At 36.6% G+C, this 25,011-nt stretch overlaps 1 non-coding gene and 2 pseudogenes across 1 annotated transcript; 1 reads left to right on the top strand and 2 right to left on the bottom strand.

Moving 5' to 3' along the window:
• Nucleotides 1–3,822: 3,822 nt before the first annotated feature.
• Nucleotides 3,823–4,588, bottom strand: LOC113894769 (annotated as a pseudogene).
• Nucleotides 4,589–10,065: 5,477 nt separating this feature from the next.
• On the bottom strand, nt 10,066–12,831 carry LOC113894768 (annotated as a pseudogene).
• Nucleotides 12,832–16,632: 3,801 nt separating this feature from the next.
• LOC113894837 lies at nt 16,633–16,739 on the top strand. The gene has a single exon (XR_003511676.1). It is a non-coding gene; the product is annotated as a U6 spliceosomal RNA (small nuclear RNA).
• Nucleotides 16,740–25,011: the final 8,272 nt, after the last annotated feature.

Here is a 25,011-nt window from a genome sequence, read left to right as displayed (position 1 = left end):
AAATCCCATGGATGGAGGAGCCTGGTAGGTGGCAGTCAATGGGGTCTCATAGGGTCGAACACGGCTGAGCAATTTCACTTTCACTTTTCACTTTCATGCATTGGAGAAGGAAATGGCAACCCACTCCAGTGTTCTTGCCTGGAGAATCCCAGGGATGGGGAAGCCTGGTGGGCTGCTGTCTATGGGGTCCCACAGAGTTGGACACGACTGAAGCGACTTAGCAGCAGCAGCAGCACTTGAACAATATATAAAGCATTTCATGAAAATTACTGTCAGGAGGACACTTTTCCTTTTCACTTCAGCCATATTTTCTACACCCTTGACATACCTGCAGTCATTACTGTCAGAAAAATGGAATTGTATATTATTGTGTTTATTATTATTTTATACATATGATTCTTATCTTCTTTTGACTCAATTTTAAGGTGTTGAGGAATTACCAGGCATTATAATATTCTTTTTAAAAATTTTCATTGTGACTACTCTGCTAAACACAGTCTGGATATCCTCAGAGAAAAAATCAGGATGATACCCCAGTGAAGGGGAAGGATATCAAAGCTCAGCCCTCAGGAAAATGGACTCAGGAGACATTATCGCACAAAGACTGACAAAGAGTGTCCACTGCTTTAGGGGTTTCAGGATCTCAGAGTTCGCCAAAGGAGAGAAAAGAAACAAGATTGATCATCCCACCTGAAACCAACTCACCTGAAGATCCAATTTCTACTATTAATTGTCTCCAGGGCAGTTCCCACTCAAAATTCAAACATCATGTAAAACATTAAGGAGTTAATCAATGTATCAGAAGCCCACAAAAATTTAATGTGACTGAAATATACTTCTTTCTTAATTTCAGAAAAACTCAGAGAAAGGAAGAAACAGGGTGGAGGGGGGAGAGATTTGGAAGCTGAATCTGATTCCTATGAACAAAATGCAGGGCTTATGTATGCTTCCATGACCTTGGGGATTTAGACCCCAGAGAATATTTCTTGAGCTATTTATTTTTATATCACATATCAAGAAATTAGCTTGAATGTTTTTTTAATGTGGCAATTTGCAAGAAGGTAGTTTATTTTTCTGAATCACTGGAGATGGCACCTGTCTATTTCATGAATTTCTTTTAAAAATAATTATAAAAAAATAAATGAACTGAATAAGAAAACTTGATGACTACAGTAAAACCCAAAATGAAAGATAAATAAGCTAAAATGCAACTGTTCAGAGATATTAACTGCTATTGTATATATTTACTGTGTGATTTTTCTTTCCTATTCTGTGTATGAAGTGCATGGGTTTTGAGATGTATAAGCAATATAACTTGGTCTCTGATTTTGTTGCTTAACCTAAACAAATACTATTGTCTTCAGAAACAGTGATGTTCTTTACTGAAACTAAATTGTGTTTTCTTCTAAATATAAGCAATCCACACTTCCTAGCTTATATTAACACAATTAAATAATACAGTCTCTTAAAAATGGCAAGGGCATTTTGGAAACATGTTTAAGTCTCTAAAACCTCTGAGTGTCAATCAATCTACTAGTTCTACTACAATGAAATATCACGCAATTAGACCACTGGCTTGCCTGGTGGCTCAGTGGTAAAAAAAAAAAAAAAAAAATCACCTGCAGTGCAGGAGACGTACGTTCTATCCCTGCCTGGATTCAGGAATAACAGTTGGTGAAGGAAATGGCCACCCACTCCAGTATTCTTGCCTGGGAAATCTGTTGGACAGACGAGCCTGGTGGGCTGTAGTCCATGTATACGCAAAAGATTTGGACATAATTTAGTGACTAAACAGCAGCAACAAATGCTTTCCCTAGACTCCTGACAACCTGACTGACACTTGCCAGACCCTACCAGGAAGCCATAACACACCAGAGACTGTTTCCCACCAGGCACAGAATTATTGTACATAGTATGGTCTTGATCCAAAATCCCACAAGTCTGCATGGTTATTTTCTCACTGATATAGGCTTGAGTTCCACAATACATCTTCCCCCCATTGCTGACACCTCTGTACCCTGGACTAGCTTTGAAGCCAGTATCTATCACCCTGGTCAACCAGAGCTAGCAACCTTGTTGGATATTAGTTTTCCATGCTGCACAACAAATTGCCACCAATTGCTATCACAGTTTCTGTAGCATAATAGTCTGGGAAGTGCTTGTGTAACTTCATAAGATACTGCTAAACTATTTTCAAAGTTATTTAACCCTGTACTCTTATCTGAAATGCATAAGCATTTAACTTGCTCCACATTTTCATCAGTATTTGAAACTCTTATTCATTTTAGCTATTCTAAATGAAGTACAGTAGCCTCTCCTTGTGGTTTAAGTTTTAATTTTAATAAGAAAGTCATTGATGACTACCTATACTTACTATTTTTTCACGTGTTTATTTGTATGTTCTGTTTTGTCAAATATATGCTCAGATAGTTCATCAAAACTTTAAGTAGGCTTTTTTCTTGTATTGAGTATAAAGACTTCCTCTGTATGTTTTACATTGAAATCACTTATCAAATATAAGTTTTGCAAATATTTACTCACAATCTATGGCTTGTATTTTCACTTTATTAATGGTGTCATTTATGCTTAAAAAACTTTTACCAAACATTTTTAATGGCAATGAAGCTCCTTTTATTGTTTTTTAAAGATCCATACTTTTTATGTTCATTCAAAGAATTATCATCCTAACTTTGGAAAGATTTTTTTCTGTTTTATGCTAAATATTTTTCAGTTTCATTTTTATGTTTACATCTATGATTCATTCATCTATGATTCCTTGGAAAGAAAGCTATGACAATCCTAGACAGTGTATTAAAAAGCAGAGGCATCACTTTGTTGACAAAGGTCCATATAGTTCAAGTTATAGTTTTTCCAATAGTCATCTATAGATGTGACTGTTGGATCATAAAGAAGACTGAGTGCTGAATTGTTGCTTTCAAATTGTGGTGCTGGAGAAAACTTTTGAGAGTCCCTTGAACAGCAAGGAGATCAAACCAGGTCAATCCTACAGGAAATCAAACCTGAATTCTCATTGGAAGGACTGAGGCTCAAGCTGAAGCTCCAACACTTTGGCCACCAGTTGAGAAAAGTTGACTCATTGGAAAAGACCCTGATTCTGGGAAAGGTTGAGGGCAGGCAGAGAAGTGGGCAACAGAGGATGAGATAGTTGGATAGCTTCACTGACTTAATGGACATGAGTATGAGCAAACTCTGTGATATAATGAAGGACAGATTGCTGTCATGCATGACTACAGACTTTAGTCTAAGACAATACTTGGTCCTTGTATGATTGGAATAATTGTGTTGTTGATTGGTTACTCATATTTTATTGTTACTATGTGTTTGATTGATTAGTTCTTAAAGTCCATTTTGCCCTCCTGTCTTCAATTTTCCAAGAATTGTGTTTTGAAGAGGATATCATAAACAGTTTATGCCTTCTTTGTAAGAAGCTTGAACTTTCTCCCTAATCATTTTTCTTATGAGGTACATGCCAACTGTCCAAAACAGAAAAAAATAGCTTATTTCATCATATACCCATAAACTTTTAATACAACTGAATTCACTCAAAAATAATTTATAAATACTATAAAAAGCAGTCATTTTTTAAATTTGGTTTACATATGGTTTACAGCTATTTTACTAAACACCAATGTATGCAAAAATCAATAATGATCAATAAAATGCTATCCTGCCATAGATATATTAACTTTAGGCTTTATATTTATCAAAAGACTTGAATCATCAATAACACCACAAGAACTGAACAATCTGTAGCATAGGATATCATTTTTTTTCAGAAATAAAATAATGAATTTAAAAATATTATGTGGAGTGACAAAGTGGTTTTGTGAAAACTAATCTTGTGAATGTATTTTTTACTTCTTTGTTCCTCAAGCTGTAGATCAAGGGGTTCAGCATAGGAATCACTACTGTGTAAAACACAGAAGTCACTTGTCTGTGAGCCAAGAAGTTTTTGGATTAGGAATGCAGTAAAGGAAAAGGATGGTTCCATGGAAGATGCTGATGGCTGTCAGGTGGGAAGCACAGGTGGAGAAGGTTTTCCAGCGCCCACTTACCGAAGGCATCCTCATAATAGTGATAAAAATAAATATATAGGACATCAGAATACTCACCAGGCTGCTTGCCTCATTTAATATGGCAATAATAGAACATAACGTCTAACTGATATAGGGATCTGAGCAGGAGACAGAAACAATTGCAGAGTGGTCACAGATAAAATTATTTATGGTGCTACACTTGCAATAGGGTAATACAAGGAGAAAATATGTGTGTCATGGAGCACACTACACCCCATGAGTAAGAGCCAGCCACCAAGAGAACACAGGGCTTTGGAGACACTGCAGTGGTAGAGCAAGGGGTTGCAGACTGCCACAAAGCAGTCATAGGCCATTGCTGCTAACATGAACGTTTCTGCTAAACCAAATAGGCAAGCGAAACAAAATTGCGCAATGCAACCAGAGAAAGAAATGGTTCTGTCCTCCAGAATGAAATTCTCCAACAGTTTGGGTATAACTACAGTAGAAAAACAGAAATCAACAAAGGATAAGTGACTAAGGAAAAAGTACATGATCGTGTGGAGTTTTGAATTGACCTTGATGATTATGATCATGCCTAAATTCCCCACCACAGTGACTGTGTAGATAGACAAGAAAACAAGGAAAAGTGGGATCTGGAGTACTGGATATTCTGAAAAACCCAGGATAATTAACGTGGGTTTGATACTCTGATTTCCTTCTGATAGCAGAATGATTCCTGTTGAACAAAGGACCAAACATTATTCCTGAAAAATAGAAATGAATAAGAAAAGAGAAACAGAGAAGGTAGAATCTTCATATGTCTCTGGGGAGCTGGTATATATTCTCCAGATATGGTCCTCAAACCAGCAGCATCAGGGACACCTAAGAATATGTAATGCTATGCTATGCTATGCTAAGTCACTTCAGTCGTGTCTGACTCTGTGCAACCCCATAGATGGCAGCCCACCAGGCTCCCCTGTCCCTGGGATTCTCCAGGCAAGAACACTGGAGTGTGTAAATTATATATAGTTGTATATAATTAATTATTATATTTACCAACAATAATTTTATACAAAATGCATTCAAGATACAGTGAAAATTACAAATTTTTTCTACCAATGAGTAAACCTCTGTTATGATGAGGCAAACTTGGAGAAGATGGGGAAGCAAGAGCTTCAGTGCCTTAAAATGAGTGGCCCCGAGATACAGACATAAAACTTTAGTAAAATTAGATGGATGGTCTGCTTCATCTTAGTTTCATCCAGATCAAGTGTCAGGCTCAGCTCCATGAAGGCCTACTTGATATCCACTACAAACAACCCTAGATGTAAATAATATGTCATCGGAATATTTTTTCCAATAGCAAGAGGGACTGGGCAGATACATTGTAAACACCCATTATTATTCAGGCTATTTTAACAAATGGCTTTCCTTCAACATTTGAAAATATTACCAACATCCTGGTATATTAGGAAGACTGGAACCACTGTTTTAGTTTATTGATTCAATACTCAAATCAATAACAAAAGAGACTGAAAAATTGATTTGGTGTTCAACGTTAGTAATTTCAAATGATTTTGGAGAAAATCAGTGGATTAATGGTAGGTTTATATTCAAATTGGAACTGCTGCTGCTGCCAAGTCGCTTCAGTCATCTCTGACTCTGTGCAACCCCATAGATGGCAGCCTACCAGGCTTCTCCATCCATGGGATTTTCCAGGCAAGAGTACTGGAGTGGTGTGCCATTGCCTTCTCTGCAAATTGGAACTAGATTTATGGAATTACAGAATTCTCTGTATTTTTGCAATTTCCCTATTGCTCATTGCTGCCAACTTCAGTAATACAAATCTTAATTGTGAAAACCACTTCATGCCATATTAGTGCAAATTAAAATGTTTCTGATCATAGAAAGGGATCATCTATAGTTTGTGGAATAATCTATACAAGTGGTAGCTCCATCTTTTCCACTTAATTTGCAAGATACAGAAAGAAACATGAACTGACCTGAAACCAGATGTTCTTGATTAATTTACTGAGAATTTCTTTTTAGGATTAATGAACCTTCAGTATACTTCTCAGTATTCAAACATTCTTTAAGATATTAAAAGACTTTAGGCTTGCAAAAATGATAGTATATTTCAATGAGCATGCCAGTAAAATGGTATTTTATTTCCAGGGACATTAGAAATATCAAAAAATACAAAGAAAAATTTAAAAGCTGAATTCATAGTCTAAATTCTGCCAAACCCTGGGTCTTATATTTTCCCCCATGATCATGAATATATGAAGTACACAGAATTGTAATTGGAGTATTACTCAGTGGACCATAAACCATTTAATTACGTGAAACACTGTCTCTTGTGTCATTTTAGTAGATGCATTTTCTTCTACATCATTAAAGATAATTACACAACCACATTTATCCCATTAATTACTTTTTTTGATATTGAACTTTTAAAATAATAGGTATTCATTGAATAAACATGAAATATAGACTTTGAAATATGGAAAAAATATAGAAATAATTGTTATTAACTGCATTTCAAATCCAGCATTCAAGTTTGGAATAGAGAAACTTGGCCAGCTCTGCCTTAGGCAAAAGATAAAGATGGTCTTCTCCAGTGATGTAATGTGGATATCATTCACCCTGATATGATGTCATGAGAAAAGCTTCACTTCTGTGATAAAACCATACCGAAAATCTACAATCCCAGTTTAATGTGAGAGAATCATTAGGTAAACGCATATCCGGAAACATTCTTCAGGATACCTCATCAATATTCCTTAGAATTGTCAAAGTCAAGAAAAAACAAGAAAGGAGTGAAATACTGTTTCAGACCAGAGGATACTGAGAAGATGTGAAAACTAATCCAATGTGGTACCCTGATTACACCTCAGAAAGAAAAGAGTGTATTAGTGGGAAAAAACAAACTGGATAGAATCCTAATAAAATTTAAATTTTAGTCATCATAATGTACCATTAATTCTCTTTTAAATTTTATTTTACTGTGGTAAAAACACAATATGAGATCTACCCTCTTAAGATATTTTTAAGTGTACAATACAGTACTGTTGACTACACATATAATTTTGTACAGTTCAGCTGTGTGTGTCTTGCTAAACTGAAACTTCTTGACAATTGATTTGTAAATTCCTGCTTCCCTCTCCACTAGCTTCTGGTAGCTATCATTCCACTCCTTGATTCCAATATATCACATAAGTGGAATCCTGCAGTATTTGTCTTTCTATGACTGACATTTTCATTTAGCATAATGTCCTCAAGTTTCATCCATGTAGTCATATATTACACAATTTTCTTCTTTTTAAAGGTCAGGTTGTATTCCACTGTTCACATATGCACAGCATTCTTTTATCCAACTATCTGTCCATAGATATTTCAGTTGTTTCCACTCCCTGGCTATTGTGAATGGTTCTACAGTGAGTGTGGGAACACTAACATATTTTTGAAAACTTGACCTCAAATTTTTAGGATAATACCCACAAGCAAGATTTCTGGATCATGTACAATTCAATGTGCTTTCAACTTAATAAAGAACCTCTATACCATTTTCCACAGCAGCTGCAACATTTTGCATTCCTATTAACAATGTACAGTGAGGTGTGAAGAAAACTCTGAAATATCTTTGCAATTTATTTTTTAAATTAAAAATTATATAATTAGTCAAATGACTAATAACTAAATTATAAGAATTCAACCACATTAGTAAAGTGGAATTGAATTCATAACCAAAATGAAGTACCCCTACTCACCCACCAACCTGAAAATATTAAAATGTCTGTTATGACAGTATTAAATGTTGGCAAGAATGGGCAATAATTAGAACCCACATGCAATATAGTTGGAATTTAAACTAATAAATCTATTTTGGAAAATTGTTTGATGGCACCTAGCAAAAGATCAGAAACAAGCACCTTTGATCCAGAACATTCAGAAATAGGGCATACCTCACACAGTGAGTGCTCATGTGCAATGCAGCACATACTTGTGTAAGAATGTTCATGCAGCATTTACATTAAAGACAAAAAAGGTGAAATAACCAGGAGTGAAACTGCTGGCTCATATGGTAGTTCTATTTTTAGCTTTTGTGTGTGTGTTTGTGTGCTTGTGTGTGCAAAACTCCATACTGTTTTCCATACAGTACACAATTGGTTCTACCAATTTACATTCTCATCCACAATGCACAAGGTTTCTCTTTATTCTAATTCTCTCCAAAAATTGTTATTTGCAGATTTTATAAGGAAAGGGGGAGGGGCAATTTAGGAGTATAAAGTCTACAAAATACTCTGTATAAAATAGATAAGCTACAAGGATACCACTGTCTAGCGCCATAAGTTCTAGCTATTATCCTTTGTGTGCTGTGCTGTGCTCAGTCACTTCAGTTGTGTCCAACTCTTTGCGACCCCATGGACTGTAGCCCACCAAGCTCCTCTGCTCATGAGATTGGGTTGCCATGCCCTCCTCCAGGGGATCTTCCCCACCCAGGAATCAAACCCATATCTCTGGCATCACCTGCATTGCAGGCAGGTTCTTTACCCACTGAGCCACTAAGTTTTAATAGTGTATAGTCTAAAAACATAATGAATCACTATGTTGTGCATCTAAAATTATTATAACACTGTAAATAAATAATACTTCAATAAAGAAGAGTAAATAGCCAAATTCCATTTGTAGTAGTAGTATGAATAAACATATTATCATATCAATATATTTATTTTGTGGAACATCCTTCAGCAACAAAAATGGAACTACTGTTACAGTCAATCACTTAAAATTTCTTTTGAAAAAAAAAATGCTGAGTCAAATAAGCCAGACATAAGGGAATATACTCCAAAATTTTAATAGTACAAATTTCAAAAGTGACAAAGTTAACTTTCAACTCTCATAACCTATTCTCTGTTTAGAAGAAAAAGCTTTGAACACAGCAATGAAGTTTGCTCCTAGAGGCATCAGAGAGGCACAGTGACTAGAAACATGCTTACAGAAATGCTGTAAAGAGCTGATAATGTCTTTAATTTCTTGGAGAAAGCAACATACAGGCTGATTACACAAAATTACTTGTCTATCTATTTATCACATTTCATAATTTGAGAGTGAGAAAAAGAGAAAAGAAAGGAAAAGAAAAAAAAAAGAAGACATGGAACAGAAATCATTTGCAAATTCTTTCTGAGGATTTTAGGATGTGGACAGCCTTTTGCTGTGCTGTGCTTAGTTGCTCAGTCTTATCTGACTCTTTGTGACCCCATGGACTATAGCCCACCAGGCTCCTCATCCATGGGGATTTTTCAGGCAAGAATACTGGAGTGGGCTGTCATGCCCTCCTCTAGGTGATCTTCCTCACCCAGGGAAAGAACCCAGGTCTCCCATATTGCAGGGGGATTCTTTACCATCTGAGCCACCAGGAAAGCCCATGGACAGTGTTAGATGATCGTTATTTAGCCTGTAACACTCTAAAAGTGAGACACAAACATATTTTTATTTCTTATTTTCTTTTAAACTGAAGGTGATATTTTAAAATCACATTGCAGTTTATTTTATTTTTTTTTAATTTTATTTTATTTTTAAACTTTACATAATTGTATTAGTTTTGCCAAACATCAAAATGAATCCACCACAGGTATACATGTGTTCCCCATCCTGAACCCTCCTCCCTCCTCCCTCCCCATCACATTGTATTCATATGATATATATATATATATGTGTGTGTGTGTATATATATACACACACACACAAGAGATTGTATCCCATTGTGTCTCAGTCACTAAAGAATCAACATGCACTTCAGGAGACACGAGTTCCATCCATGGCTTGGGAAGATCCCCTGGAAGAGAGCATGGCAACCCACTCCAGTATTCTTCCCTGGCAATTCCCCATGGACAGAGAAGGGGTCACAAAGATCACACTAATCAGCTAATAAGCACACATTTGAAGAAAAATGTAATAACCATCAACACACTGTGTAAATTACACTTAAGAAAGTGCTCTCCTCTATCTTTCTTCTCACTCAAAATTACATTAGGTGAGAAAACATTTTGGTGTTGACTAATTTTCTGATGGTCTCCTTCACATCATTATTTCTAAGGCTGTAGATAAGGGATTCAGCATGGGGATCACTACTGTGAAAAGCACAGAGGCTACTTTGATGAAGAGCCATGAGCTTCTGGAGTTGGGTACAGAGTAGAGAAGAAGGATGGCCCCATGGAAAATGGTGATGGCAGTCAGGTGGGAGGCACAGGTGGAGAAGGCTTTTCGGAGTCCACCAGCTGAAGGCATCTTGATGATTGTGACAATTATGAAAACATAGGAGGTGAGAATAATCAGGAGGCAACACACCTCATTGAGAGTAGAAATGATAAAACATGTCATCTGACTGAAGTAAGAGTCAGAGCAAGAGACAGAGACGATGGCAGAATACTCACAGCCAAAGTGATGTATGACATTAGAACCACAGAAGGACAGCTCCAAAAGAGAACATGTGATTGTCAAGGACCACGTTCCACCCCATGTGTAGGTTCCAGTGACCAGGACGCTGCAGAGCTTAGGAGACACAGCAACTATGTAGAGCAGGGGGTTACAAACAGCCACAAACTGGTCATAGGCCATCACTGCTAACATGAACATCTCCGTAATCATAAGTGTGCAACCAAAGAAGAACTGCAGTATGCAGCCCATGTAGGAGGTATCCTTATGTCCACAACCAAGATCTCTAAGAGTTTGGGTGTGGTTATAGAGGAGTAACAAAAATCAAGAAAGAAGAGATGGCTGAGAAAGAAGTACATGGGGGTATGAAGTTTGGGATTGATTCTGATGGTCACAATCACACCCAGGTTCCCCACCACAGAGACTGTATAGACAGCGAAGAAGACCAAGAATAGGGGCACCTGGAGCTGTGGGTATTCTGAGAAGCCTGAGAGGATGAAGGTGATTCCAGCACTCTGATTTCGCTCATCCATCACTATGGTTTCTGCCAGAGAAAACCAGAGTTCACTCTAAGCAACCAGACATGACAGAAATAGAGGGTATTTTTTTTTTTTTCCAAGCCTGGACAGGGGACTGGTCTGCAGTGGTGAGATCTGGGATTTCCCAGGAATGCAAATAAGACACGGTTTGAGCCCAAATGGTATACCGTGTGTCCACAGGTGTGGAGCGTGCAAGTCAGCTTCTGATGGAGGGGCAAGGAGAGGATGGACTGGGAAGAACTGAGTGTCACGGTGACTCAGAAAATGTCCTTGCTTGAATTTTCTCAACCTTCTAAGCTCTGTCTCCCTTTCTCCACATGGATAATTTCTTTCTTTAGCTTCATTTAATTGAACTTGTTGATTGCACTTGTACAGTCTTATGTTTGTTCAGGCCATTCTAACTGCTCAAGATGTCCTCTGTTTTTCTCTCACTCTTCCTTAGTGCTCTCCAATCAGAGAGGGGCTTCCCAGGTAGTGTGGTGGTAAAGAATCCTCCTGATAGTTCAGGTGATGCAAGGGACATGAGTTCAATCCCTGGGTCAGGAATATCTCCAGGGGAAAGAATTGGCAACCCACTCCAGTATACTTGCTGGTGAAATCTGATGGCTGGAGGAGCCTGAAGGGCTATAGTCCATGGTGTCACCACACAACTGAGAGATCCAGCACCCACCTCATCAGAGAAGCCTCAGGTTTATGTTCCCTTAATGATTTCACCAACTGACCAAACTTTGGTAAAAAGTCACATATTGTATCTCCTAGAGAATATGAATGATGTCTTGTTATCAATCTAGACTCTTTAATCAAGTTAACTTCCCTTCAAATTTAAGCTCAGTCACTTATAAATATGTCTCTGACAAGTTAAGCTCTCTGAAACCTTACCTATAGAATATAATTCTATTATAAGAATTTGTTTTTATTACACAATTATGTATAAAATATAACTTAAATTAGTGAATTATTTTCTAAAACGTTTAAGACTTTAATTTTACACATAATAAATGCCCCCAATCAAATTTAGTTTAGAATACTGGAGTGGGTAGCCATTCCCTTCTCCAGGAGTTCTTCCCAACCCAGGGATTGGACCCAGGTCTCCCACATTACAGGCAGATTCTTTACCAGCTGAGTCACAAGGGAAGACCAGAAACATTTGAGTGGGTAGCCTATCCCTTCTACAGAGATCTTCCTGACCCAGGAATTGAACTGGGACCCCATGCATTGCAGGTGGATTCTTTACCAGCTGAGCTATTGGGGAAGTCCAAATTTAATTATTTTCTAAAACATTTAAGACTTTAATTTCACACATAATAAATGGCACCCACCAAATTTAGTTTCTTCTCTTGTATTTCTAATGCTGTTTTTCATGTTTATTTTGAATTTAAAATATATGACCTCAAAATATTCTACAATGTAGCACCACCTATAATTTTACAAAGTCTGAAATGGTGCAAATAGTGACTAAGAAGTAGAAAAAATGCATACACAGAGGAAGTCTTTTTCTTACTTTATTATTTTCTAATGTTTCCTTCTTAGCTGTGCATTTCCATTAATGTCTCAAACCATCAAGACATAAGCTTTGTTTTGTCCATTTTTCCCTGTCCTTGTCTGTATCTCTATGATTTCCTTTCCATCCAAGGTTAAGGCTGTGAAAAATGTAATTAGGGCAAAATGAACATATTCTTCAAAATACACTCCCATCTTTATTGCTAGCTACCACCCATCTACTCAGCAGGTATCTTTATTTAGCCTACCTACAGCCATCTGTAAGGACTAATTTTCATTCAATCTTAGTTTAAAATCAGGCTCAAATGCTTACCCATATTCAAAATCATCTCCATACAAATTACCTGCAAACTGAATGCTTCTGTCTGGATTTCTGTTATCTCTAAAAGAACTAAACTACCAATGCAGCAGACATAAGAGACACGGGTTCTATCCCTGGGTTGGGAAAATCCCCTGGAGGAGTGTATGTATTCTTGCTTGGAGAATCCCATGGACAAAGGATCCTGGTGGGCTATAGTCCATAGGGTGGTTTATAAAGAGTCAGAAAGGACTGAAGTGACTTAGCATGCACAGTATCACTGTATTATCTAGACTGCTTGATAGCTACTTTTTTCATTTTACTCACTGCAGGAATTTTAATTTTTGTGCACAAAATACACACATTTTTGTATATAAAAGCATTATTACCTTTTAATATCAAATACCAGGCAACATATTTCAGACTACTTTGGGGTTTAATTCAGAACTCAAATTTGCTGTACTGCTCCAAATTGCTTTCACCTGAATGATTTTAAACTCAAAGAAATATATTTTAAGTTTGGCATATTTCTCTATAGTTTTATAGATTTCTTTTTAATATTTCCCTAATTTTTTAAATTATTTTTAATTGAAAACAAATACTATTAATTGAATGTCCACCAAGGACATCATTCAGCTCTATAAGCAAAGTTCAAAAATAAATGCATCCCATGAATATTAAAAATATAAGAAATAATTTCAATATCTTGTAGTCTTACCCTTAAATGAATTAAATGAGTACAATTTCATTGCTACTGCAGTTGCACAGGTGCTTCTCTGACAAAATTATTGTTAATTTCAGAGTTTCCCACATCAGAATTAAAGTAAATCACTTAATTTAACAACTCACCAGAAGCCATATAGTCTTTATAGATTGATTTACTGAATATTTCTTTAATTTAAATAAGAATTTGAAAAGTATTTAACAAAAATATTTACATTTAATTAAAATTGTTATAGCTTGTAATAAGAGTATTGTAACCTCTTCCAAAGTATATTTCAGTAAAGTCATCAAGAAAATTACATTGTTTTTTTTCATTGAAAAATAGAGACACTCTCAAGGGTAAGCAATACTTGTAAACTAAACTTAGGGATCATGCTGTAAGTCTACCTGAGTGACTTTGGGGATTCACATCCCAGAGAATTTTGATTGGGGTGTTTTCCGTGAGCTACAAACAAGACAATTTAAAGAAAATCCTGTCAGTTCAGTTCAGTCACTCAGTCATGTCCGACTCTTTGCGACCCCATGAATCACAGCACGCCAGGCCTCCCTGTCCATCACCAACTCCTGGAGTTCACTGAGACTCACATCCATTGAGTCAGTGATGCCATCCAGCCATCTCATCCTCTGTCATCCCCTTCTCCTCCCGCCCTCAATCCCTCCCAGCATCAGAGTCTTTTCCAATGAGTCAACTCTTCACATGAAGTGGCCAAAGTACTGGAGTTTCAGCTTTAGCATCATTCCTTCCAAAGAAATCCCAGGGCTGATCTCCTTCAGAATGGACTGGTTGGATCTCCTTGCAGTCCAAGGGACTCTCAAGAGTCTTCTCCAACACCACAGTTCAAAAGCATCAATTCTTCAGTGCTCAGCCTTCTTCACAGTCCAACTCTCACATCCATACATGACCACTGGAAAAACCATAACCTTGACTAGACGGACCTTTGTTGGCAAAGTAATGTCTCTGCTTTTGAATATGCTATCTAGGTTGGACATAACTTTCTTTCCAAGGAGTAAGCGTCTTTTAATTTCATGGCTGCAGTCACCATCTGCAGTGATTTTGGAGCCCCCAAAAATAAAGTCTGACACTGTTTCCACTGTTTCCCCATCTATTTCCCATGAAGTGCTGGGACCGGATGCTATGATCTTCATTTTCTGAAAGTTGAGCTTTAAGCCAACTTTTTCACTCTCCTCTTTCACTTTCATCAAGAGGCTTTTGAGTTCCTCTTCCCTTTCTGCCATAAGGATGGTGTCATCTGCATATCTGAAAATCCCGTACTCCTCATTTAAAGTATAATTTATTTTAAATCATTAAATCCTATAGGAAGCTTGAGCATGTTTATCTTTCTATCTTAGAAAAATAACACTAGCAATCAACCTGTTATATTTATTATGCAAGACATGAATTCCAAAATTCAGAAAGAGAATATCACAATTGCTGTCCAAGCATAGTGTTGTTTCATTAGGCCAAGCATAGTGTTATGTTTATTTCAGTCTTTCTTCTAATTTTACTTATTTGGACATCTACATTTTTGTAAAAAACACATTCAATATCACACTGAATAGAAATACAATATCATGGCATTTGCAGTTATTATTGTATCCCAGTGTTTCCCTGTTTTATTAAAACTTGTTGAATATACATTTTTTGATAATGCAATTGATAGGTTTGCTGAACTATGTGGTATATTAATGGTCTATTTCATCATAATAAACTGCTGCAGATTCAGTGGCTTGAAAAATACTCATTTATTAATTCATAATTGTGTATGCCCGAAGTTAGGCACAACACACCTAGTCCTTCTTTTCAAGTTATCACAAGGCTGAAATAAAAGTGTGATCAAGTTTCTCATCTATAAATTGGTTCTCTTCCAAGCTCATTCATGTTGTTGGAATAATTCAGTTCCTTGAAGTGGTAGAAATAAGGTCTTGTCTCCTTGAGATCTGTTTTGGGGTTATTCACAGTTCCTAGAATCCACACCCTCTTATACATCTCTTTAAAGAGGGATTCAAGCATTTTTAACAAATCATCGGATTATATGAGACTTACCAATCAGAATAGTCTTCTTTTCTCATGATCAACTGATTTAAAACTAGTTATAGTTTAAAATTATTTGCCAGCAGCTCCCAGATTAATGTGTAATTGAATGGCTAGTTGAAGATTTATGTGCACCAAGTGGTGGGGAATCTTAAGGACTAGTTTAGGCTTCTACTTGTCACTAATAAAGTCAACATTTTTGTAATCTTTCTATTTATACCTCATTCTATTTAAAATAGCACCTACTTGCTTGAATGTTTTACTTAAGAGAAGAAACTTGATTCCATTATAAGAAGATAAAAAAGCAAACAGTTTTTAATCTCACAATAAATAGAAGGAGGAAAAGATGAGAATGGTGATCAAAAATAGAAAATGGACAGTGAAATAGAAATAAGGGATTGAGCAAAACTAAAATTCTGATGTTTAAAATGATACATAAAATCAATCATCTGTTAGATAAATTGATTAAAAATAACAGATCATAACACAATTGTTACTCAGAAAAAAAAAAATGGGACTTCATTACAAATGTTATCAATGTAGAAAAAATAATTAGGGAGTATTATGTATAATTTTCTTCCAAAAAATTTGACTACTTAGTTGAAGTGGAAAAATCATTTGAACCATACAAATAAACTTACCAAAGATGAAATACAAAATATGAATAGCCTCTATCTTCTTATGAAATTGAATTTTTAGTTAAAAATCTTCCCACAAAGAGAACCCCAGGCCCATACTATTAAATGGTCAATTCTGTCAAGCATTTAAGTAATAAATAGCACCCAAAAAAAACATGCATGGATATTTGCATAAACAGAGCAATAAGAGATATATGCAACACTTTTCTTCATCCATTAATATAGCCCATACTCAAACTGGAGGCATTGGGATTTGAATTCAGTCAGTCTGGCTGCAGAATTTGTGCTCTTAGTTAAAAAGTTATGTTATTTGATTGCAACTGGGCCATAAAGATTCTTAAATGATAAGCTTATGATCGTGGGTTTTATAGTCTCACAATTGGGAAGGTTTTAGTTGAAGAAAGGACTTGATTAGGATTTTACTCCAGTGCTCGCTTCGGCAGCACATATACTAAAATTGGAACGATACAGAGAAGATTAGCATGGCCCCTGCGCAAGGATGACACGCAAATTCGTGAAGCGTTCCATATTTTTATCCCTATGGTGTAGCAGTGGGGGGAACAGTGGGACACTGCCTCTGCACTGGCCTGGCAGTCATCGGAGGAAGAATGATAGCACAGAAAATCTCCGTCAGAACTGTGACAATCATAGGAGGCATCGTATTTTTGGCGTTTGCATTTTCTGCACTATTTATAAGTCCCGATTCTGGTTTTTAATGTGCTATTGTTCATTTGTATTTAGTTTAAGATAGGTAACTTTATGTACATAGTGTATATTACAACTAAAAGTGATGGAAAATACTGTATTTTGTAGTACTGATTTGTGAGTTTGACCCACTTAATGGAAGTATTATGTCCAAAAGAAATAATCACTGATTGTATTTGCAAAATGGAGTTTTAAAAGAAACCGGATATTTGTGTGAATTTTTCCTTTTCTCCAGCATAATTATGTTAACATAAGGTCTCCGTTTTTATTTTATTGGCTTTTTCTTTTTGGCTGGGGGTGAGGTGGGGGTAGTATTATGTAGAGAACTGTTGTTCAGGGGGGTCTGCCACTTGATTTTTTTTCAGCACTGACTGACCCCTTTGTAAAGAATATAAATTTTCTCCTGGATAACCAGGGTGTTTTAAGATGTTTATCCTAAAATTCTTCCTGGGGGAAAGAATTAATTAATTTCTATCTTTTAAAACATTTTCCTGAGCCAGTAAGCAGTAGTTTAATCAGAAGTCTTTTAAACCTTGACAAGCCACCTGTACAAACCCACACACAGTGAGGAAACGCCAGATAAAGAGAACTCCACAAACTGCCAGAATACAGAAAGGACACCCCAAACTCAGCAATTTAAACAAGATGAAGAGACAGAGGAATACCCAGCAGATAAAGGAACAGGATAAATGCCCACCAAACCAAACAAAAGAGGAAGAGATAGGGAATCTACCTGATAAAGAATTCCGAATAATGATAGTGAAATTGATCCAAAATCTTGAAACTAAAATGGAATCACAGATAAATAGCCTGGAGACAAGGATTGAGAAGATGCAGGAAAGGTTTAACAAGGACCTAGAAGAAATAAAAAAGAGTCAATATATAATGAATAATGCAATAAGTGAAATTAAAAACACTCTGGAGGCAACAAATAGTAGAATAACAGAGGCAGAAGACAGGATTAGTGAATTAGAAGATAGAATGGTAGAAATAAATGAATCAGAGAGGATAAAAGAAAAACGAATTAAAAGAAATGAGGACAATCTCAGAGACCTCCAGGACAATATTAAACGCTACAACATTCGAATCATAGGGGTTCCAGAAGAAGAAGACAAAAAGAAAGACCATGAGAAAATACTTGAGGAGATAATAGTGGAAAACTTCCCTAAAATGGGGAAGGAAATAATCACCCAAGTCCAAGAAATCCAGAGAGTACCAAACAGGATAAACCCAAGGAGAAACACCCCAAGACACATACTAATCAAATTAACAAAGATCAAACACAAAGAACAAATATTAAAAGCAGCAAGGGAAAAACAACAAATAACACACAAGGGAATTCCCATAAGGATAACAGCTGATCTTTCAATAGAAACTCTTCAAGCCAGGAGGGAATGGCAAGACATACTTAAAATGATGAAAGAAAATAACCTACAGCCCAGATTATTGTACCCAGCAAGGATCTCATTCAAGTATGAAGGAGAAATCAAAAGCTTTTCAGACAAGCAAAAGCTGAGAGAATTCTGCACCACCAAACCAGCTCTCCAACAAATACTAAAGGATATTCTCTAGACAGGAAACACAAAAACGGTGTATAAACTCGAACCCAAAACAATAAAGTAAATGGCAACGGGAACATACTTATCAGTAATTACCTTAAATGTAAATGGGTTGAATGCCCCAACCAAAAGACAAAGACTGGCTGAATGGATACAAAAACAAGACCCCTACATATGTTGTCTACAAGAGACCCACCTCAAAACAGGGGACACATACAGACTGAAAGTGAAGGGCTGGAAAAAGATTTTCCATGCAAATAGGGACCAAAAGAAAGCAGGAGTAGCAATACTCATATCAGATAAAATAGACTTTAAAACAAAGGCTGTGAAAAGAGACAAAGAAGGTCACTACATAATGATCAAAGGATCAATCCAAGAAGAAGATATAACAATTATAAATATATATGCACCCAACACGGGAGCACCACAGTACGTGAGACAAATGCTAACAAGTATGAAAGGAGAAATTAACAATAACACAATAATAGTGGGAGACTTTAATACCCCACTCACACCTATGGATAGATCAACTAAACAGAAAATTAACAAGGAAACACAAACTTTAAACGATACAATAGACCAGTTAGACCTAATTGATATCTATAGGTCATTTCACCCCAAAACAATGAATTTCACCTTTTTCTCAAGCGCACATGGAACCTTCTCCAGGATAGATCACATCCTGGGCCATAAAGCTAGCCTTGGTAAATTCAAAAAAATAGAAATCATTCCAAGCATTTTTTCTGACCACAATGCAGTAAGATTAGATCTCAATTACAGGAGAAAAACTATTAAAAATTCCAACATATGGAGGCTGAACAACACGCTGCTGAATAACCAACAAATCACAGAAGAAATCAAAAACGAAATCAAAATTTGCATAGAAACGAATGAAAATGAAAACACAACAACCCAAAACCTGTGGGACACGGTAAAAGCAGTCCTAAGGGGAAAGTTCATAGCAATACAGGCACACCTCAAGAAACAAGAAAAAAGTCAAATAAATAACCTAACTCTACACCTAAAGCAACTAGAAAAGGAAGAAATGAAGAACCCCAGGGTTAGTAGAAGGAAAGAAATCTTAAAAATTAGAGCAGAAATAAATGCAAAAGAAACAAAAGAGACCATAGCAAAAATCAACAAAACCAAAAGCTGGTTCTTTGAAAGGATAAATAAAATTGACAAACCATTAGCCAGACTCATCAAGAAACAAAGGGAGAAAAATCAAATCAACAAAATTAGAAACGAAAATGGAGAGATCACAACAGACAACACAGAAATACAAAGGATCATAAGAGACTACTATCAACAATTATATGCCAATAAAATGGACAACGTGGAAGAAATGGACAAATTCTTAGAAAAGTACAACTTTCCAAAACTGGACCAGGAAGAAATAGAAAATCTTAACAGACCCATCACAAGCATGGAAATTGAAACTGTAATCAAAAATCTTCCAGCAAACAAAAGCCCCGGTCCAGACGGCTTCACAGCTGAATTCTACCAAAAATTTAGAGAAGAGCTAACACCTATCCTGCTCAAACTCTTCCAGAAAATTGCAGAGGAAGGTAAACTTCCAAACTCATTCTATGAGGCCACCATCACCCTAATACCAAAACCTGACAAAGATCCCACAAAAAAAGAAAACTACAGGCCAATATCACTGATGAACATAGATGCAAAAATCCTTAACAAAATTCTAGCAATCAGAATCCAACAACACATTAAAAAGATCATACATCACGATCAAGTGGGCTTTATCCCAGGGATGCAAGGATTCTTCAATATCCGCAAATCAATCAATGTAATACACCACATTAACAAATTGAAAAATAAAAACCATATGATTATCTCAATAGATGCAGAGAAAGCCTTTGACAAAATTCAACACCCATTTATGATAAAAACTCTCCAGAAAGCAGGAATAGAAGGAACATACCTCAACATAATAAAAGCTATATATGACAAACCCACTGCAAACATTATCCTCAATGGTGAAAAATTGAAAGCATTTCCTCTAAAGTCAGGAACAAGACAAGGGTGCCCACTTTCACCATTACTATTCAACATAGTTTTGGAAGTTTTGGCCACAGCAATCAGAGCAGAAAAAGAAATAAAAGGAATCCAAATTGGAAAAGAAGAAGTAAAACTCTCACTATTTGCAGATGACATGATCCTCTACATAGAAAACCCTAAAGAGTCCACCAGAAAATTACTAGAAATAATCAATGACTACAGTAAAGTTGCAGGATATAAAATCAACACACAGAAATCCCTTGCATTCCTATACACTAATAATGAGAAAACAGAAAGAGAAATTAAGGAAACAATTCCATTCACCATTGCAACGGAAAGAATAAAATACTTAGGAATATATCTACCTAAAGAAACTAAAGACCTATATATAGAAAACTATAAAACACTGGTGAAAGAAATCAAAGAGGACACTAATAGATGGAGAAATATACCATGTTCATGGATTGGAAGAATCAATATAGTGAAAATGAGTATACTACCCAAAGCAATTTATAGATTCAACGCAATCCCTATCAAGCTACCAACAGTATTCTTCACAGAGCTAGAACAAATAATTTCACAATTTGTATGGAAATACAAAAAACCTCGAATAGCCAAAGCGACCTTGAGAAAGAAGAATGGAACTGGAGGAATCAACCTACCTGACTTCAGGCTCTACTACAAAGCCACAGTTATCAAGACAGTATGGTACTGGCACAAAGACAGAAATATTGATCAATGGAACAAAATAGAAAGCCCAGAGATAAATCCACGCACATATGGACACCTTATCTTCGACAAAGGAGGCAAGAATATACAATGGATTAAAGACAATCTCTTTAACAAGTGGTGCTGGGAAATCTGGTCAACCACTTGTAAAAGAATGAAACTGGACCACTTTCTAACACCATACACAAAAATAAACTCAAAATGGATTAAAGATCTAAACGTAAGACCAGAAACTATAAAACTCCTAGAGGAGAACATAGGCAAAACACTCTCCGACATACATCACAGCAGGATCCTCTATGACCCACCTCCCAGAATATTGGAAATAAAAGCAAAAATAAACAAATGGGACCTAATTAACCTTAAAAGCTTCTGCACATCAAAGGAAACTATTAGCAAGGTGAAAAGACAGCCTTCAGAATGGGAGAAAATAATAGCAAATGAAGCAACCGACAAACAACTAATCTCAAAAATATACAAGCAACTCCTACAGCTCAACTCCAGAAAAATAAACGACCCAATCAAAAAATGGGCCAAAGAACTAAATAGACATTTCTCCAAAAAAGACATACAGATGGCTAACAAACACATGAAAAGATGCTCAACATCACTCATTATCAGAGAAATGCAAATCAAAACCACTATGAGGTACCATTTCACACCAGTCAGAATGGCTGCGATCCAAAAGTCTACAAGCAATAAATGCTGGAGAGGGTGTGGAGAAAAGGGAACCCTCTTACACTGTTGGTGGGAATGCAAACTAGTACAGCCACTATGGAGAACAGTGTGGAGATTCCTTAAAAAACTGGAAATAGAACTGCCTTATGATCCAGCAACCCCACTGCTGGGCATACACACTGAGGAAACCAGAAGGGAAAGAGACACGTGTACCCCAATGTTCATCGCAGCACTGTTTATAATAGCCAAGACATGGAAGCAACCTAGATGTCCATCAGCAGATGAATGGATAAGAAAGCTGTGGTACATATACACAATGGAGTATTACTCAGCCATTAAAAAGAATACATTTGAATCAGTTCTAATGAGGTGGATGAAACTGGAGCCTATTATACAGAGTGAAGTAAGCCAGAAGGAAAAACATAAATACAGTATACTAACGCATATATATGGAATTTAGAAAGATGGTAACAATAACCCGGTGTACGAGACAGCAAAAGAGACACTGATGTATAGAACAGTCTTATGGACTCTGTGGGAGAGGGAGAGGGTGGGAAGATTTGGGAGAATGGCAATGAAACATGTAAAATATCATGTAGGAAACGAGTTGCCAGTCCAGGTTCGATGCACGATGCTGGATGCTTGGGGCTGGTGCACTGGGACGGCCCAGAGGGATGGTATGGGGAGGGAGGAGGGAGGAGGGTTCGGGATGGGGAACACATGTATACCTGTGGTGGATTCATTTTGATATTTGGCAAAACTAATACAATTATGTAAAGTTTAAAAATAAAATAAAATTGGAAGAATAAAAAAAAAAAAAAAAGGATTTTACTCCAGGAGGATGATTCAGACAGGAAGGGGAGGAGGGGCTAGAGGAAGAAATAAGACTGGAAATGTTATTTAAACTTGATGCTGTTACTATCTTGCCTATACTTTGTGTGAAACATGTACTTAGGATTGTGTTTATTTGTATGTGACAGCTCTCTAATTCCCAAACATCCATGTACATAAGAATATTCCAAGAGGCTTGTTTAAAATGAACATTCCTGGTTTTCTCTGCCAAATATCTGTGAGTTCAACTGATTTCCCAGGTGATTCTGACAGAGGTTCTAAGAAACCTCTATGATAGAAACCAAAGATTTCTGGATTTGATTTTCAGCTGCAAATATCTAGAACCCAGCGCTGTGCAAGTACAATGATAGAATTTTTTAGCCTGCTTCCTGACCTTCGGGAGCTCAGGATTTGGTTGAAGAGGCAAAGACAACTCAATCAGCAAAGTGCAAAACCTGAAAATTATTAATTAGTTTAGAATGTGTGAATCATAACTCTATAGTTTAAAAACTGATAGCTGACATGCGGGTTACTGGCAACCATCAGTATATATATATTTTTGTCCCCAGTAAAAAATGTATTTCTCAAGGAGGCAAAAATTGTAAATAAAGGTACGAAGTTTATTTTTAGAGACATAGTACAACAAGTGGGAGGGCAGGCAGAGAAACTGTTTAGTTAAGATCGAAGCAAGGCAGAGAGGCAGACCAGGAAAGAAAGGGTGTGGGTGTCCCCTACAGTGTGGAGGAGCCACCACCAATATTTCTGATTGTTTTCTGAGTTTTGGGACATCCCTGGTGTTTCATGGGTTTCCCTAGTGGTTCAGAGGTAAAGAATCCATCTGACAGGCAGAGCACACATGTTTTATCCCTGGATCAGGAAGATCCTCTAGAGAAAGAAATGGCAATTGACTCCAGTATTCTTGCCTGGAGAATCACATGGATAGAGGAACTTGGCAGGCTACTGTCCATGAGGTTGTAAAAGAGATATGACTTAGTAATTAACCAACAACCATTAACAACAAAACCAAAGACTTAAAAAAAAAAGATCAAGATAACTAATGTACTGCATTATAGAAATACTGAATATAATATTAGAAAATAAAATATCACAGTATATGATAGGAAAATAAATAATGACTCGAGGGGGAGGGGAGGAACCAAAACAATTACCTGTATAGCAGCAAACAAGATATATAAGAATATTCCTTCAATCTGATAAAGATCATCTACAAAATACCTCTAGCTAGCATTATGTTAAATGTAAAAACAGAAAAGAAATCCTACATAAAGTAAAATAACTTGATTTTCTCCTAACTCTGTGTATAAAAACAACCAAAAAAAATAATGTCCTCCACCACTTTTATTCAACATCTTATTTTAAATTTTTGCTGAATAAGGAAAGAAAATTATAATTACTGGAAAGTAGAAAGTAAAACTGTCTTTATTTGCCAGCTAGATTCTGTATATAGAAAGTTCTAAGGAATCTGCAACCAAAATATGAAAAAATAATAACAGAATGCAGTGGTGGTGCATAAATGAGTATATATAAAAATATCAATTGCATCATTGTATTCTAATGGTGAGCAAATAGAAATGACTTTTTAAAGTATAATTTGCAAGACTTATTCATGCACGCATGTATGTGTGTGTGTTAGTCTCTTGATCATGTCCAACTCTTTGCAACCCCATGGGCTGTAGCCCACCAGGCTCCTCTGTCCATGGAATTCTCCAGTCAAGAATACTGTAGTGGGGTGCCATTGCCTTCTTCAGGGGATCTTCCTGACCCAGGGATCGAATGCAGGTCTCCTACAAACATAAGGATTATCAATAAACTGATGATAGCTAAACTGTAATCCCTGAATACCTTAATTACACCAAAGGCAAGCCATTTCTAGTATTCATTGTCAGCAGGCCATATTTTTCACAATGATAATCTATTTCTGACATTCTATACTCTAACAAGAAAGTGAAAGTGTTAATCACTTAGTCATGCCTGATTCTTTGGGACCCCATGGACTGTAGTCCACCAGGCTCCTCTATCCATGGAATTCTCCAGGCAAGACTGCTGGAATGGCTGACCATTCCCTTCTCCAAGGAGTCTTCCCAATGTAGGGATTGAACCCAGGTCTCCTGCATTGCAGATGGATTCTTTACCATTGGAGCCACCAGAGAAGCCCACACTCTTATCAGGAAGATGTTAATTTCTATTAAACACATGGATACTAGAAATATTTGTCACAGCCACCTAGGAAGTATGAACTTTTCAATTAAAACTCTAGGGGTTCATAC

The sequence above is a fragment of the Bos indicus x Bos taurus genome, chromosome 6 (genome assembly GCF_003369695.1).
Source record: "Bos indicus x Bos taurus breed Angus x Brahman F1 hybrid chromosome 6, Bos_hybrid_MaternalHap_v2.0, whole genome shotgun sequence".
Lineage (NCBI taxonomy): Eukaryota > Metazoa > Chordata > Mammalia > Artiodactyla > Bovidae > Bos > Bos indicus x Bos taurus.
The sequence above is the reverse complement of the archived record's forward strand: the minus strand, read 5'-3'. Positions and strand labels throughout refer to the sequence as shown.